Here is an 18,663-nt window from a genome sequence, read left to right as displayed (position 1 = left end):
AGTGGTTGGATGGGGCTCTAGGAAACCCAGTTACTACATAATGCATAGTGGTTGGATGGGGCTCTAGGAAACCCAGTTACTACAGAATGCATAGTGGTTGGATGGGGCTCTAGGAAACCCAGTTACTACATAATGCATAGTGGTTGGATGGGGCTCTAGGAAACCCAGTTACTACAGAATGCATAGTGGTTGGATGGGGCTCTAGGAAACCCAGTTACTACAGAATGGATAGTGGTTGGATGGGGCTCTAGGAAACCCAGTTACTACAGAATGCATAGTGGTTGGATGGGGCTCTAGGAAACCCAGTTACTACAGAATGCATAGTGGTTGGATGGGGCTCTAGGAAACCCAGTTACTACAGAATGCATAGTGGTTGGATGGGGCTCTAGGAAACCCAGTTACTACATAATGCATAGTGGTTGGATGGGGCTCTAGGAAACCCAGTTACTACATAATGCATAGTGCTTGGATGGGGCTCTAGGAAACCCAGTTACTACAGAATGCATAGTGGTTGGATGGGGCTCTAGGAAACCCAGTTACTACATAATGTATAGTGGTTGGATGGGGCTCTAGGAAACCCAGTTACTACATAATGTATAGTGGTTGGATGGGGCTCTAGGAAACCCAGTTACTACATAATGTATAGTGGTTGGATGGGGCTCTAGGAAACCCAGTTACTACATAATGTATAGTGGTTGGATGGGGCTCTAGGAAACCCAGTTACTACAGAATGTACAGAGTGTGGGTGGGTGTGTGTGTATGAATCACAGCTTGCCATGTGTCAGCAGCAGAGTGAAACTATTGCTCTCTGTATGTCTCTCATTGTGTTCAATGGGTGGCGCTCAGCTCTGGTAGCTAGCTAGCGTTAGTGTGGTTTAGCTAGCATGACTCATCGCCATGACTGGCTAAAGGACTCTAGAACTGGGGGACAAACAGCTGGAATTACCTTTATTTAGCTAGAAAGGCGTAATAGTGGGGTACTAACTGCAATGTCAGAGAATCTTATTCCTCTGATTTTGAGTAGGATGAGTATTACTTCTGTAGAAGAGGGTTTTGAATAGGCTGTGTTAAAATATTTAATAGAGTCTTGATGTTTTACTTAGAAGAAAAGTCTGTTTACTTCGGGTGTGTAAGTACATTTTTACTGTACTAATTCTAAACAGCTAAATAAATTGTTCAAATTCTTAACAAAAACTGTAAAATCTGTATAAAATTAATTTGTATTATGAATTTTAAAAAATGCAATTCATTGTTGAAAATTACAATTCAATAATTAAAATGATGTGAATTGTTGATTACCCTAGTTGACAGAAACCTTTGTACAACTCATGCTGACTTTTGTTTCCCCATAGGTGAGTTTAAAAACAATTATTTAAAATGTACATTTAAGTAAATTAGTAAATTACAGTTATGTAATTCCTTGTTCTGGAAAAGTCTAAAATATTAGGGTAAAACATGACGTTTTAAAATGTATACACATATTAAATATGAATTTATATATGTAGTGACTTTGAAATTAATGTAGCGATATATCAGATTCAGAAAAATGAAAGACTAATTTGATGAGTGAATTCATTATAAATAAAGGATATAGGATCTTTGAGCCATCTTGCTACAGCAGGAAAATAATCCTGCAGCAACAGGAAAAGTGAATTATTATTAATGGACATTTTTTGTACGGGTTGACACATTTTTCGTTAGGGGAAATTATGTCTGACATTTTAAAGTGGAAATTACTAACTTTAGAAGCCTTTTTAAATCTTGAATACACTACAAGTTTGCATTTCCTGCTGTGCAGGAAAATTCTCACCAACAAATGAGTGTTCAAATTAAGATCCTACATCTGTACTGTAAATGCATTATACATCTCAATCAATCATTTTTACATCATATTCAATAGAATCAATATGGTAAATAATGACCCAAATTGTATGTCAAGCAATGGATGTATTCAAAGTCACCTACTGTAAATAATTTAGATTCATACGTTTGTAGCGATGCAATAAGGCAATACCCAACAATCACTGAGCAGCAGCATCAGAAATGACCCTGATAACTGTGTGTGTGTGTGTGTGTGTGTGAGTGAGTCACTCTATTGTGGTCCAACACTGAGAGTGCTCCCTGCTCCCTCTCTGGGTGGATGTACGGGCGTAGTACTATGTATTTCAACATACACAGGCGGGGTCTTTCATATCACCACACACACACTCACACATCCACACGCACACACACACACACAATGGCGATTGGTGCTCCCACCTCGCAGTGGAAATGAAGCTGGGAATTCCAGAGATTCCTGAAGAATAAAAGGTGTGAACCCCGACAGCCCAGCGACCTGGGAATACTGCCGGCTGGCCCCAAAGACACAGCACTTTAACGGGTGACTGACCTCGTTAAAAGGTAGAGAGAGAGAGAGAGAGAGAGTACCTGCCCAGTGAACCACTGCTCTAAGAATATTTAAATTCTTATTGCAACTTAAGAGGGCTAAAGCTAAATGATTAACAAGTAGTGTAATGCATATTAAAATATACACTCTAAAACCATGAAACATGTGACACATATATAACCTAAACGTCAGTGTTTAAAACTTAAACATTAGGCATTTAGATTTGCCAACAAGTGTTCTCAAAACAGTTGTTTAGAATGCAAGGTTAAACATGATAGTCAGCTTTTTCCAGTCAGTTTCCAACCAGGAGAACACAATGTATCTCCTAAGTGTTAAGATTTTAAACACTAGTGTTAACTTTCCTATCGTCTCTCAGAGTGAAAAAGATGTGAGAGGGGCCACATTATCATATTTCCTAGCATCCTTTGTAGCAGGTTGATTTTTACAATAGTTCCCTCATACACATTGATTGATTAATTGATCTTATACTAAACAAAGATAAATAACTTACATTTTTCTAAACTAATCAAATTTGTAAGAGGTTGGATTTATTGCACCCGTTATTGAGATGGCTGTTCCAGTTTAGATGCTTTAGGTAGTCTTGTTTGTTAAATCTTTACCATAGCAATCATTCCGAGTGCAGGTTGTGGGTGATAACGTACTCAAATTGGTTGTGTATCCTCCTGTTAGCTGGATTCTAATAGGAAGTACTAGTCACTGACATTGCACATAGGCCAAGATTGTCAGACCATGATGTTGATGATAGCTGAAGGCCATATAGCATGTATATGGCCTAATAAGTGGCCATAAAAGGCTTCATTTTAATCAATACACATTCACTCACTTGGTGAAAGCCTCAGTAAAAATAATTTATGAATGCAACAAGCATGTCTCTGTCACTAACATACAGTCATGGGTGGGTGTCTCTCATATTCACTCGAAGGGCATGCTGGGGAATATGCAAATACAGCTTTACACCCTACAGTAGTGTTTAAAACCTAAATGCCTTGTGCTGAATAAACGTGTTAATGTGTTTAAAAAGTGTTACAGTGAATAAACGTGCTGGTGTTTACTAAACACTAATGCGTTTTCATTGAAATTCTAAATGCCTTGACGCATTTAAAAAGTGTTACAGAAAAGTGTTTAGTTATGTGTTCAATTCCTAAACACGTTTTTACAGTGTACCTAATTGGCATTTGAGGAATATCTCATCAACAAATAACATTTAAATGAATTTAAGTGTTGTGAGTGAAAACTAACTTATTTAATATGGTTAATGTATCATTTATGTTAATTACTTTCTGTTTTTCATTTGGTAATGAATTAAATCGTCTTTCCCCTGCCTGTCCCTCATCACACCAATAAATAATATGTGATAAATATGACACAACATGAATATAATTAAACCAAACATCAGTGATGATGATTCAAATAAATACATTCAGCTGAGTTTAAATTGTTTTCAAATGTAAATAAAGAAATCAGTGTGTATATTATTATTACAGACGTTTAAAGTCATCCACATTAATCTATATAACACAATGTAAAGAAATATAATAATGTTAAAAAATTATAATACACGTCACTGAAAATGCCCCTGTAATACGTCTTATTGAATTGTGTGCGATCTACTATGTCCATACATTTCAGAAGCCCCAAACTATCAGGGAATTGACAGTTAAAGCAGCATTATGCCAAAACTCACAATCAATAACCTAGTGGCATCACATCACAGAGCACAGAGGATACCTTTAGCCTATGATGACAATGATCCCATGACCACGCACGCAAGCACTCACAAACATACACTGATCTCTAAATAAGATAATATTTTACAGCCATGTTGGAATGTCTCAGTCAGCTGGAATTCGACGTCGACTGATGTAAGGGAGACGTCACACGCGCACCCCCCAGCCAAGAGAGTGCATGCCAGACTAGCCCACTGTCCCTGGTTGTGTGTCTGTCTGGCAGCAATGTTGATGGCTATATTAGGCCGGTGGTGTCGTTTGCCCAGGGACAGAGGAAGGGTGAGAGACGCAGCCGTGATGTCATAGTCACGCTGCCAAGGCATGACTTCACGTCTTATCACATGACTTCACCTCTTATCTCTCTCCAGATAGCCCCGCTTGTTTTAAATTCTACCCCACTGCCCACCTGGGGTGTGTGTGTGTGTGTGTGTGTGTGTGTGGGTGTACGTGCGTGCGTGCATGTGCTGTCTGCCCTGCTCTTTTAACCTTTTACTGCAATTGGCTAAATCAGGGTCACACAGAGTGTTTCTTGGTAGTCAAATCTACTTTGAAACAAAAGTGAACACCACACACATGGTTATGGGCTTCAAGAAAAGAAGACACCAGTACCATGTCAGATACAGAAATATATTCAATTTTGAGTTTGCATCCCAATATACATCACAGAAGACTGAAATATAACAACACTGTTTGACATAGAAACACCGGCTTTTCGGCATTAAAAATAAGTTTATTAATTATAAAATTATGAATAACATTCCACCAATGAGGCCACTAGGTCATTTGAATGCAGAAAAGGGCCACAGCCACAGTGACAGGCAGACAGACAGACAGACAGACAGACAGACAGACAGACAGACAGACAGACAGACAGACAGACAGACAGACAGACAGACAGACAGACAGACAGACAGACAGACAGACAGACAGACAGACAGACAGACAGACAGACAGGCAGGCAGGCAGGCAGGCAGGCAGGCAGGCAGGCAGGCAGGCAGGCAGGCAGGCAGGCAGGCAGGCAGGCAGGCAGGCAGGCAGGCAGGCAGGCAGGCAGGCAGGCAGGCAGGCAGGCAGGCAGGCAGGCAGGCAGGCAGGCAGACAGAAAGACAGTATTATATTCTACAGCAGGGGTTCTTAAGACTTTTCAGCTAGAGACCCAAATGAGAAATTGCCTTTAGCTACCCTCTACCCCTCCCATCTATCTCTGAAGACCATCCAGTTTTGATTTCTAGCTGCCATATATTTTTCCACTGCGCTGTGATGTTTCACAACAGTTCTGAACCTTTCTATTCTAATAGTTTCTACAGATTGTAAATTAAAGATAAACACCTTTGCTAAGAGTATTATTATATTATTGATCGATTGACGATCGATTGACAATCGATCAATAATGACTTTTCAAATCACCAGCAGTGCTTTTTGCAGAGTTGGATCCACGTAAATGTTGCAATTTTTCACCCATTCCTGAACCTGCGACCAAAAACAAGCGACATACTTTATGGGCAGTACCAAAACAAGTGATCTAATGATTCTGTCCCTTCACAGCAAAATCTGAAGAGCTGTATCCCCCATATATTTAACATTCTATTGGTTGCAAGAATGTTGTATATTAATTTAAATTGACAAACTCTTTTTTTTTGTGTGTGACATAACTCCACCAGTCCTATTTATAATATAATTTACAAAGATTATACCGTTTAAGATTATACCCTATATATAGCCTCCCTTCTGCTATATATAGCCTCCCTACTTATCTATTTTTTACTTACTTTTTATTTTCTTAAAAACTGCATTGTTGGTTAAGGGCTTGTAAGTAAGCATTTCACTGTAATGTCTACACCTGTTGTATTCGGAGCATGTGGCAAATACAATTTGATTTGATTTGATTAAACCGCTATTTTGGAGATTATTTCATTTTCAAATAACCGATAGTGAGAGGTTGTAATCTGAATGAACGGAAAAAGGCCATTCTTGAACACGGGGTGGGTGAGCCATTCTTACTAATCTGCTAGAGAACCAGTTTGTATTTAAGTATAGTTTTTGTATGACTGAAGCCTTTAGTGATAATAATAATAATAATTTCTGCCCTCTGAATTCATAATCATTATATAAATAGGCCTGTTTAATTTTGTCTGGCTTGCCGTTCCAAATAAAGTGGAATATGTTTTTGCTCATATAATTAAAAAAACAAGTCGTTAGGTTTAAGGAAGGGCCATAAGTAAACTGGGCTATGACTAAAGAATTAATCAGGGTGATTTTTCCACAAATATGGTAGCAAAATCGTATCTAATTTGCCTAACTTTCTATAAAAATGTATTGTAGTGAGATCATTTCTTTCTTTCGGGATATGAATACCGAGTATGTCCACCTCACTGTCGGACCATTTTATTGGTAAACTACACGGTAGTGTGGTAGTGTATACGTTTTTAGAGATCCAATACGTAATATGGTGCATTTATCATAATTCGGTTTTAATCCAGAAAGGTTAGAAAAATGATCTATGAGGCTGTGCAGGGATCCAAATTGCGGATTTAAAAGAAAACATGAAACGTCAGCGTACATATTATTGATATTGATATTATTGTTGGACCTGATTTTAATAGCTAACATTTCGATGGCCATAATTAATAGATTTGCCGATAGTGGACAACCTTGTTTTACCCGTTACTGACGATGCTGTACCAAATGATTTAATGTGTATAGGGGACAGATCAGAGTGACAGTAAGTCTTAAACCTTTACTTATTTGAATGAATGCTTTAGTTTTTTGGTAATTGTTTGTTTGTTTTTCTTTTTATTTAATTAACTTAAATTGGATTGATTATTTATTGTTTGAATTGTTTATAAATGTTTAAGTTTAACTAAATTTGATTTGAAATGTTAACATGTATTAAGTTTAGGAAAAAACTAATAAATTGACCATAAACCTTTACTTTACGCCCAGCACCAACCCCAGGTTTTTCCCGGTCCCAACCCCAGCTGCTGGGTATTATTCGAATGAGCTCGCCCTCAAACTGTTTTGATCAAATTTGGTTTGGGGGCGGAGCTCATTGGAATAATACCCAGCAGTGTGCTTTGACAAGCACAAGCATATATACATTTACATTTTGGTCATTTAGCAGATGCTCTTATCCAGAGCAACTTACAGTGCATTAAACTAAGGTACTGTAGATAAACAAGAACATATCACAGTCATAGCAAGAAAAAATATGATGTTACTCTTACCGAGAATATTGTTGTAGTTAAGCGAGCTACTTGCAAGTTTATATTTGTATTAAGAAAATACAAAATACATTCTAATTAAACTGTTTTAAAATACATTCATTGTTATTCAGGCCAGTGAAATACTAATGACAAAATAGGTATTAAAACTATTGAAATACCTATTTCAAATACATGTAACAGAAATACTGCCCATTGTGGGCACTAAATCTGCAATGGTTTACTAACCACTGTGCTTCCAGTAATGCACTGTCAATTCTAGAAATTCAGCATGTAATATGCTGTAAATTTGTGTTTCAGTAAAGGTTGGCTTGGCACAGGATATATGAGGAGGAGCGTGACCAAACAAGGGATCAGAGTGAAGTGTGTATGTGCATATAGGTAGACTAGAGAAAGAGAGGGGAAAACCATCGGTGGAATGGGGCACTAAAATTGATAGCGAGTCTACTGTAATTTACTGTACATTTACAGTAACCTACTGGCTACTGCCCTGACAGTAATTTACAGTAAACATTACTGAAACATGTTTACAGTGTGTGGGTGGTGTTCTCCAGGTCTGTATGTGTGGGTTTAAAGACAGTGGCTCTGTATGTGTTGGGTGGTGCTCTGTAGATGGAGGAAGTGTCTGTGGGTGTTATACAGTGTGTGGGAGGTTGATTAAAGGTGGCAGAGTGTGTGTGTATATGTGGGTGTTGGGTGGTGCCCCGAAGGTGTGTGTGACAACACGGAGACTCCTTTAAAGGAGCCTGCTAGTCTGCTTCTGCAGCCCAGCCCTGTCCCTTCCCCTCATTCTCCTTTCCTCCTCTCTTCCTTTTCCTCTTCCCTTCCTAGGAAAAAGGTGTCAGAGGAAATGCAGCTGATGGCGTCTCTCTTCCTCTTCTCTTTCTCTTCTTCGTTTCCACTCTCTCTCTCTGACTCGCTATCAATTTTAGTGCCCCATTCCACCGATGGTTTTCCCCTCTCTCTCTCTAGTCTACCTATATGCACATACACACTTCACTCTCTGATCCCTTGTTTGGTCACGCTCCTCCTCGTATATCCTGTGCCAAGCCAACATGAGTGTCACATCCTCTCTCACACACATGCACACGCACAGAGGCATGAGCAGACGCCCTCATCCTGGATATTTGCAGGCGAAGCGTGTTCTTTTTAAACGTTCCATTCTCCTCCACCACACCAAGCAGGGTTTCCTGCTCTCTCTGTCACACACACCCCTCCCTCCAACGGCTTCCTCTCGCTCTTCCTCCAGCCGCTCGCCCCGTTCGCCCCCATACCTACCCCTCCTCACCCCATGCCTCCTTCAATACCTAACCTTCCCTTGCCCCTCTCCACACCCTCCACACCCCACATTTACCCACAACTTCCCCCAGGACTGACGCCCTGCCTCTGGCCAGACTAGTGGACTCACGCCCCGGGTGTCTCCTGGAGAACCACCTACTGTACCATTCTCAGCTGCTGGACAAAGAGCTGAGGGTTACTATGCACAGTACACTGCACTGAGCAGTCATTTCAGGTTCCTGGAAAAGCACTATGAATCCATTGGGGGTAGTAAACGTGGAGGAGAGGGCAGGGGAAGAGAGAGAGAGAGAGGCGGGACTCTTTTCACAGCTGTTCAGAGATGGAATGTCACAAGGTCTACTTCCTGCAGTGCACGCCTGTCTCTCTCCATCTCACTTCCTGTTTCCCTCAGGGGAATCCGGGAGCTGTGTGTGTGTGTGTGTGTGTCCCTAATTCAGGACCCCCCCCCACCACAGTGTCAGAGTGGTCTCTCCCTCCCTCAGACTTCCTGGTTGTCTTGTATTGTCCGCTGGCTCGTGCCATTGCATGTGACAGAAGGGTCTGAGGACTGGACTTCTGGACCAGGCGCCACTTTGTGTCTGTCTCCCTTCATGTTCTGTCTCTGATTACACAATGTTTTCCTCTACAATATAATTACGATATGATTTTTGAAACAAAGCCATTTTACAGCAAAGTACATTTAGTCTCATGTAATACAGGGTCATGTTCATTAGGCACCAAACGGAAGAAAACAGGGAGGGACTACCTAGATTTGTCCGGTAAAGCTAATTTTGGTTTTCCATTGCAAAACGTTTTCCATCATATGCCCTAATGAACACAGTTCAGGTTTGTGTTTTTTTGTGTTTTGTTATTTACCACACACATTGCAATTCACCAGAGAGACCACTAGGGAGCGAGTTTTGAGTCCAAACCACTTTCTTTCACTCAGTCACATCCAGTATGACTAAAGCTGCATTGGAGAAAGATCAGGACAACGCATCTGTCTGTTTCTCTGTTCTGTTCCTCCCACCTTACTATGACTTATACACCATATGACCACTACTACAGTTGATGACTAATGGTTGTGTGTGTGTTTGTGTGTGTGCGCGTACGTGTGTGTGTGCGTGTATAATTGTAGGTATGTATATGTGTGTGTGTATGTGCATGCTCGCTTTCATGTGTACGTGCTTGCGTGTGTATAATACTTCTAGTCAGACCATATGGGAGTGCTGTACTGGGCTTTCTGTTCATTTTTACCTAGAGAACACAGAGAATTCATATAGAAGCAGTGGTGGAAAAAGTACCCAATTGTCATACTTGAGTAAAAATAAAGATACCTTAAAAGAAAATGACTCAAGTAAAATACTACTTGAGTAAAGGTATTTGGTTTTAAATGTACTTAAGTATCAAAAGTAAATGTAATCGCTAAAATATACTTAAGTATCACAAGTAAAAGTAAAAGTATAAATTATTTCAAATTCCTTATATTAAGCAAACCAGACGGCACGATTCTCTTGTTTTTTGAAATTTACGGATAGCCAGGGGCACACTTCAACACTCAGACATCATTTACAAACGAAGCATTTGTGTTTAGTGAGTCTGCCAGATCAGAGGCAGTAGGGATGACCAGGGATGTTCTCTTGATAAGTGCGTGAATTAGACCATTTTCCTGTCCTGCTAAGCATTCATAATGTAACTAGTACTTTTCGGTGTCAGGGAAAATGTAAGGACTAAAAAGTACATTATTTTCTTTAGGAATGTAGTGAAGTAAAAGTAAAAAAGTTGTCAAAAATATAAATAGTAAAGTAAAGTACAGATACCAAAAAAAAACGACTTAAGTAGTACTTTAAAGTATTTTTACTTAAGTACTTTACACCACTGTATAGAAGGCAGGGTAAAGTCAATATGAGAGGATTCTGCCAAGACTGTCTGAGCTGCAGCCAACTGTCTGAGAGGAGAGGAGACGGAAAAAGCAGACAGACAGGGTGACAAACCCTCTGCTAAACTTCATATGTCTTGTATCTATGTTTTATACATCTGTACAAATCTGTATATTGAAGAGTTTTATCCACAATGCTATATCAACCAATTTTTCACAGTTGTGTTTTTGGCTTATGGGTTCCTTGTGTGTGTAAAATATTACTGTTCTCAGATTTTTTATTCATAGATTTTCGTATTTTTTTGCAAAACGCTATGAATATTTTTACATTTTAGTAGACACTCTTATCCAGAGCGACTTACAGTTAGTGAGTGCATACATTTTCATACTGGTCTCCCGTGGGAATCGAACCCACAACCCTGGCGTTGCAAGCACCATGCTCTACCAACTGAGCTACACGGGACTATGTATACATTGTTTAGCTGGAATGGAATGTTTGTATCCTGTATATTTGACTGTGATACGTGGCTGTCTCACCTAGCTATCTTAAGTTTAATATACTTAATGTAAGTCACTCTGGATAAGAGCATCTGCTAAATTACTAAAATGTCAATGTTTTACATACAGATCTAATATTACTGTATTGAATCATCTTTAAAAAATAATATTGATGTCACAAATGTATCATTTGTACATTTCTTTATTAAAAATGTATTTATTTGTTACATTTGACTGTGTAAAACGTAGCAGTATACTTATTTCTCTGAGAGTGAGGCTGATATATAAAAGAAATTCTGAAAAAACATGATTATTTGTCTCTCTGAAATGAAACCATCAAGTGCTAGATTTTAAACAAATACGTGTCTGTCATTGAACAACCCTATGCCATGACTAGATAGTGAAAAAACACACCAATATCTTCCAAAATGTCTTTCAACAATAAAAAGTAATTTACCAATATTTGGGAAAATTGATATATTGCATTTTGGAATGAAACTCTTCATATATTAACTTTTAAATGAGACTAAAATCTGGAGAAATGTATGAAACAGACGCACAATGTTATAGACTTCAAAACAACAGATCAATCTTGAGCTAATCTTTACCTAATCCTAAGATTACAGTGACTGCATCACTGCAGCTCCAACAGCAACTGTATTTAGATTGATCTGTGTGTGTGTGTGCGTGTGTGTGTGCTGTGGGGCAGAGCTCTCTTCCCACCCACCCACTCTCTCTCTCTCTCTCTCTCTCTCTTCCCACTCTCTCTTCCCACTCCCTCTCCCACTCCCTCTCCCACTCAGCCCCAGCCTCTACCCTGAGTGAGCATATCCCAGTATGAGAGCCTCCGGTAGGACACACATACAGTGAGCATGGACCCATGGGTCTGGAGCTTTGGATGGCTTTCATTCTTTCTCCCACACAGACACACACACACGCTTGTGCGTACACACACACACACACACAGTCTACCCACACGAGGAACCCACACTGAGCTTGAGAGCTCCCTTTCAATGATGTCATGTGTCTTACATCTGAGGAGAGCAGAGTGTGTGTGTGTACTGTTTGAATTCAGTTTACATTCAGCCAAACCACACACTATTAGAAAAAAGGGTTCCAAAAGGGCTCTTCAGCTGTCCCCATAGGAGAACCCTTTTTGGTTCCAGGCTTAACCCTTTTGGGTTCCACGTAGAACCCTCTGTAGAAGGGTTTTACATGGAACCCAAAAGGGTTCTACCTGGAACCAAAAGGGTTCTACCTGGAACCAAAAGGGTTCTTCAAATAAAGAACCCTTTTAGGTTCTAGATAGTACCTTTTGTCTAAGAGTGTAACTACTCTCTTGTCCTTCTTGGTAGACATGTACTCACAGGAGCTAAATTGCTCAGATAGCTCTTATTGCCAGAGCTAAATAGCATCCAGTCCCTCTCAAAAGACATCAAGAGTCATGACTCATGATCTGATGATTAGACACACTGTAGGAGGTATTATGTTAAGCCAGAGGAAGAACAGAAGGAAAGATTGAAAGAACTGAGAGAATGAAAAGACGATCCTCTGAATTCTGGCTATATAATTGTAATAATTGTAATTGTAAAATAACTATATAATCCTTGGACTGAATAAGACATTAAACATCCTTGACCCAAAACCCTAGAAATGGTGAGCTAATTCACTTAATAGATAAACAAAGTCACAGTCAAAGAGTCTGACTATAGTCAAACTGAACATATAGGGCGAGAGCTAGATTGGTACACTACTTCTTCAGATATCACCACTTGAGGACAATGGAAACTTAATAACAGGTATACAGTATTTTTTAGCAATCAAGATGTTTCGTTTGAAAGTCTACATCGGAGGGCCTGGACACACAGGGAAATGTAATTCCTCCATAAACTCTGTATGACAGCTAGAAAAATACAAATTACCTGTAGAAGGATGGATGACCAATGTCAATCATCTCCACCTTATCAATCATCATCATCTTGACGATTTCAGGTTCTGAAAGACAGGTTCTGAAAGAGAACATTATATTATATATTATATCCTAATTAGGTTCTCATTTTCACTAACTCGCTCATCAAACCAAAATCATGTAGGGGATAGAGAAATCAAACAAATAATAACGACGTAAAATCCCTGGAATAATTTTACAGACATTGAAACAGACTTGGTTATGTTCACAATCAATTGCATAATACATGCCTGTAGTGTGAAGTGTATTGGTATTCAGACCGGCCAGATTGCTCATTAGAATATGTAACATTTGTGTGTGGGCGATTCTCGGCAGTCCCTATCCTTCCAGTTCCCCATCTAGTTCCAACAACTAGCAATATCCTCCAAGGAACAACCAAACCAGAACCCTAACCTCATCGTCTGTCCACTTATTAGAATATACACTGTTTTGCATGTCCCATTCACTATGACTAAACTTAACTGTTGTCTTTACAACTCTTCAATAAGATGTTTTAAAGAATCATTCACATATAAAACATTGATTAGAAAAATGATTATATTCTATAGATGTAGGCTATGTGTTTCATGTTGGGTATTTCATCATGTGTCTTTGGTAAGTGTTACAATACAAGCCCCTCTTACTGTAGTATATCAGCACATGGTGTCTGGAACATGAGACTGTTGTGTGTGTCTCACAAATGCCCCCTGTTGTATGACTTCAATATTAACATCCTTTTCAACTCCGATGGTACAGGGATAGCAGTGTTTGCATGAAACCATTTGTAACAGGTCAACTGTTAAGGCCATTTAACCATTGGTCCCATTGTGAATGCTTGCTTTGTTGCTTGAAAGGCTTTTTTCTTTGAATGAAATGTCACAAGGATATGATGATGATGGTAACTATTATTACTAGTAGAAATACTAAAGTCACCGGCATGTCAATCATATCACCAATGACATAAATGGAATCGAAAATATTAATTTATCCTGCCTCTCTCTCTCTCTCTCTCTCTCTCTCTCTCTCTCTGTCTGTCTGTCTGTCTGTCTGTCTGTCTGTCTGTCTGTCTGTCTGTCTGTCTGTCTGTCTGTCTGTCTGTCTGTCTGTCTGTCTGTCTGTCTGTCTGTCTGTCTGTCTGTCAGTCAGTCAGTCACAGGGTCTCCCCTGGGGTAATCACATTCCAAAACACACACAAGAATGTCCTCCAGCCCAGCTCGCATACCACCACTCCTCACACACACACGCACGCACGCACACACACACACACACACACATCTAGCTTGACTTGCATACCACCCCTCCTCCCTCAATTTAAAGAAGGGAAAACACACAAAGAGATCCTGTCTGCACCCAACCACACTCTCAGATCTCTTCTCTCTCTCTTTCTCTCTCTCTCAAGCAAGCACTAACCCTCACGTTCACACACACACACACAGTCTGCAATACTCTTGCCAAAGCCAAGGCAGACCACACACTGTTGCAATGCCATGCTCACCAACAGATTTGCCAATGCTTCTTTGGTCTTTGTCACACAATGCAAATTCTAGAATATGATAGCCTACATGTAGGTCTAACCGACGAAATAATGACATTTGTCTAAACATGAATCTAAAACCTAAAGGTGATGTTGATTATGAATGTGAAAAAAACTGAGCAAATAAAACAATAACATATCCATAGAATTAACATTGTATAAACAGTGTATTTTAGCATGTAAAGATGAGACGGCGAGTCCATAGCTGTTGCTTACTTTGTGGTTGTCTGTCTCCAGGGTCGAGGCTCCTTCCTCTGCTCCTTGCTGCTCCAAACACCGACAGCTGTGCAGCAGAGAGCCCAGGGTTGCAGACACCTTCCGTGGGCTCGACACTCGGCAGTTATCTGCTACACACACAGGCGACAGACAAAATAAACATCACCGAAGGCTGAAAGGAGTTTGTCTAACAAACGAATACAAAAAGAAAATGACTCTTTCTCAATCGCGAATTCACTTTATGTTAATAACCATCAGTCATCTGCGACTCCCTCAAGTAATTTCCCCTTTACCCTTATCGCTGGCTAGGCGGGGCTTTTCTCCTTGTGCATACCGAATCAGTCGGAAATGGCACTGGGTTTACTGCTCCAGCTAAGGTAAAGGGGAGACATGCTATTCACCTCAGCCGGGCGATAGGCTTGTCCCCCGCCCGTCCTGACACCGACCTCAATGACCTAACCCTTTCACCCGGGGCCGTCCCTGTCTCGACCAATGTGCGTGTACTGACACGTAGGCTACGATTTCAGGAAAGTCCACTCTTATGCATAACACGACTTGACACAGAAATGATAAGGCTAATGAAGTTTCATGGTTTCCAGAATATATGACTAGCCTAAATTGTTTCTGCTCTTCGTTTAGAAACCAAATTTGGTTCCTTGAATTAGACTGATTTATTGGTCTGGAGTAGATTTTTAATCCCATTATGGAATGTCATTCTAATGTCAATGAGGAGAGAGTTTAATACTAGCCCAGATCTCTCTCCATCTCTTCCTCCAACTCTCCCAATCTTTCTCTCCTTCATCTTCTATCTCCTTCATCTTCTCTATCTCTCTCCTTTACTGTAACAAATGGCTGTAAATTTACAGCAAAACGTTAACAGTTAGCTACTGTTATTCTATATTACAGTACAGTACTGTAAAGAGCAATGCATTATGGGTGTCTCAATGGCATTTCTCTACACTGCTGTACATTTATTTAACAATACATTTGACAGTAAAGTACTGTATTACCTGTTTTGTTGTATATTTACAGCAGCATACTGTGAATTATGGCGCATTGTTGGAAAATGTTGTGGGCAGTGAAAGAATCTCTGGCTCATTAACATATTTTGAGGCATGCCTTGTAATTGGCTATATTTGTGGCACCCATTAGTGAGAATGCTGTACCAGTTGAACTGAAATGTGGTAGTAGTGCCCCTATACTTTCATATATATATAGAAAGCCTTTGTTTAGGCCTCTAGAAGTGTAAGTGATTTATAACACCAAATATAGAAAAAACATGCTGTTATACACAAATACCTAGCAGCCATCCTGCTTGTGCTAATCCCATGTAATTACAGTAAAATATCAATTTACCAACATGATTACAATAGCATTTACTTTCTCATAGTATAGGAGGCTAAATTGACAGTATTGCTCTGTATCGTTGCTCTGCATTTTCCATTAATTTACAGGAAGATGGTGGCAAGTTACTCTGAATATTACAGTAATGTACTTTGCACTAGCCAGAGATGGGCAAAGATACATCACATTTTTGACACTACGAAGTTTTACATGAACACTCAAAATTTAACACTTTAATCAGAGCACTTGTTACACTCTGTAGAGTGGGAACGTGTTATCTGAGGTAGTGGTAAAATGAACTCTTTAAGAATTGATTTATCACTGCAAAATGTACTATGCACCCTCCCTACACCTCTGATGAATATCACTTGAAACCTGTTCGATCACCATGTACTGCAAAATCATTCTGGCTATGGATGCATAAACCTTTTCTTTTTAGAGTGTACATCTATCTTCTATAGCCTACACTCTCCCCTTCACGCCTTGTCCATCTTTCATCATCAATCAATCAAATTTATTTTTAAAGCCCTTTTTACATCAGTAGATGTCACAAAGTGCTATACAGAAACCCAGCCTAAAACTCCAAACAGCAAGCAATGCAGATGTAGAAGCATCACTCCGTTATCGGTCCTCCATCCTTCCTCATCCATCCTCCATCACGCTCCATCTCTCCTCCATCTTTGCATTCTCCATTGGGCAGTAATGTTCATGTCTTTACAGTGGAGGATAACAAGGGGTTTTACCATCATGAGATGTGAGGAAACAACTGCAATGGGATTTCACCTACAGTATACTGGTCACGCTCTCTCTCTCTCTCTCTCTCTCTCTCTCTCTCTCTCTCTCTCTCTCTCTCTCTCTCTCTCTCTCTCTCTCTCTCTCTCTCTCTCTCTCTCTCTCTCTGATAGGATGATGGAGGGGAGTTGATCTTTTACATTTGTACATTTTAGTCATTTAGCAGACACTCTTATCCAGAGCGACTTACAGTTAGTGAGTGCATACATTTTTCATACTGGCATTGTAAGGGGGTGTACGACAATTTGCATACATTTCCCAAAATTGCCTTTGAACTATTTTTTTTCCCACTGTCCCTTTCTCTTTTGTCACCCTCTCAATTTGCCATGTAAGAGTGTTCATGTCATGGTCATTTAGAAAATTCACAAATGTCACTTGAGTAGTTATCATTTGAGAATTGAGTCATATGTGACAGTTGTCAGTAGTTCAGATCTGTGGTATGTCAATCAGAGTCATTGCATTCATATTGTGAAATTCCCTGAATAAATTAACACTTGTTTTCTCATCTGAATATCGAGTCAAATTCTCTGGTATTTTAAACTAGTATCATGTCATCTACCAGTCCAATGACTACAGTTACATCTGCTGTCTTATTCCCTTCAGAAATCAATGGGTGCAAACATCAGGCCCTGTGCCAGTATTATTGGGAAAGGTGTGGGGGGACTTCAATGGACTGTGACATCAGGGTTAGGTCTATTGACCAGTCCTTTAGAAGCCATGTTGCGTTTGTTTGGTTAAACTGCTATTGATGGAATTAACTTAAACTGTTGTTAAGATGTTTTTTTTCTGTTTCATAGAGAGTCTGGCAAACAAGCATCATGAAAAGTTGTGTAAATCACAGCCAAATTCTATATTTAGAATGTTGAAATGATGGCATGGTGTGGCATTTCATTTCCATGGCAATTTCCAACAATCCACTAAGGCAGGGGGTCCAATCTGGCCGGCATGTTGTTAATTTTTTTTTATTGAAACAATTATTTTGGGGGGTGGTGGGACAAACTCAGTATACTTTAAAATGACTAAAACCAAATCGAAACTGTGTAGAAATGATAATGGGACCTATATTCTTGACTGTGTCCAACTCACTTATAATCATAGAAATGAAAGCTAGACAGTCAGGGAGCATAAAAAATTCCTAGAGGACAATATTTTGCAAATTTTGACAGCTAACCAATTTTCAGTACGGCCCTCCGGACCTCGTTGAAGACCGAATGCGGCCCCAGGAGCAAAATGAGTTTGACACACCCCTGCACTAGGGGCAACGAGAGTGCCTGTTACCATCTAGTAGTTACTTGAGCTACGGCGCCGAGCATCGTGGGTTCAATCCCAGCACTAGGCACCTGTTTCGTTTTTATGTTTTAACCTTATCCCTAACCTTAACCCTAAACTCAACCAGTCGGAATTAGTGCCAGTATGAAAATGTATGCATTCACTAACTGTAAGTCGCTCTGGATAAGAGCGTCTGCTAAATTACTAAAATGTAAATGTAAACTTATAGACATGTTCCGGTACTTTGGCGACTAATAAGTATTTTTTAAACCTCCCACTTTGGGCTGAATGTGTCAATGTGTAGCTCATACATGCATATTCTATGAGCAGAATTACTGTCTTACCTCAACTAGCCACAAAATCCCTATTTTGAAAGCGACTGTTTTCTGGATGCTGTGCTGTGCCATTTTCCCTACATTTCCCCCCACATGGGCCAGCCCCCTAGCAATTAGAGTTCCAGCCAATGAGATTCAGCCCTTCGCCATTTGAGGGACAGCTAGCAAGAATCACACACAGCAGAGCGAGAGAGAGTACAATGACATGGCGTAAA

The sequence above is a fragment of the Coregonus lavaretus genome (genome assembly GCF_964263955.1).
Source record: "Coregonus lavaretus genome assembly, chromosome: 5".
In the NCBI taxonomy this organism is placed as follows: domain Eukaryota; kingdom Metazoa; phylum Chordata; class Actinopteri; order Salmoniformes; family Salmonidae; genus Coregonus; species Coregonus lavaretus.
Note: the sequence above shows the minus strand (reverse complement) of the source record.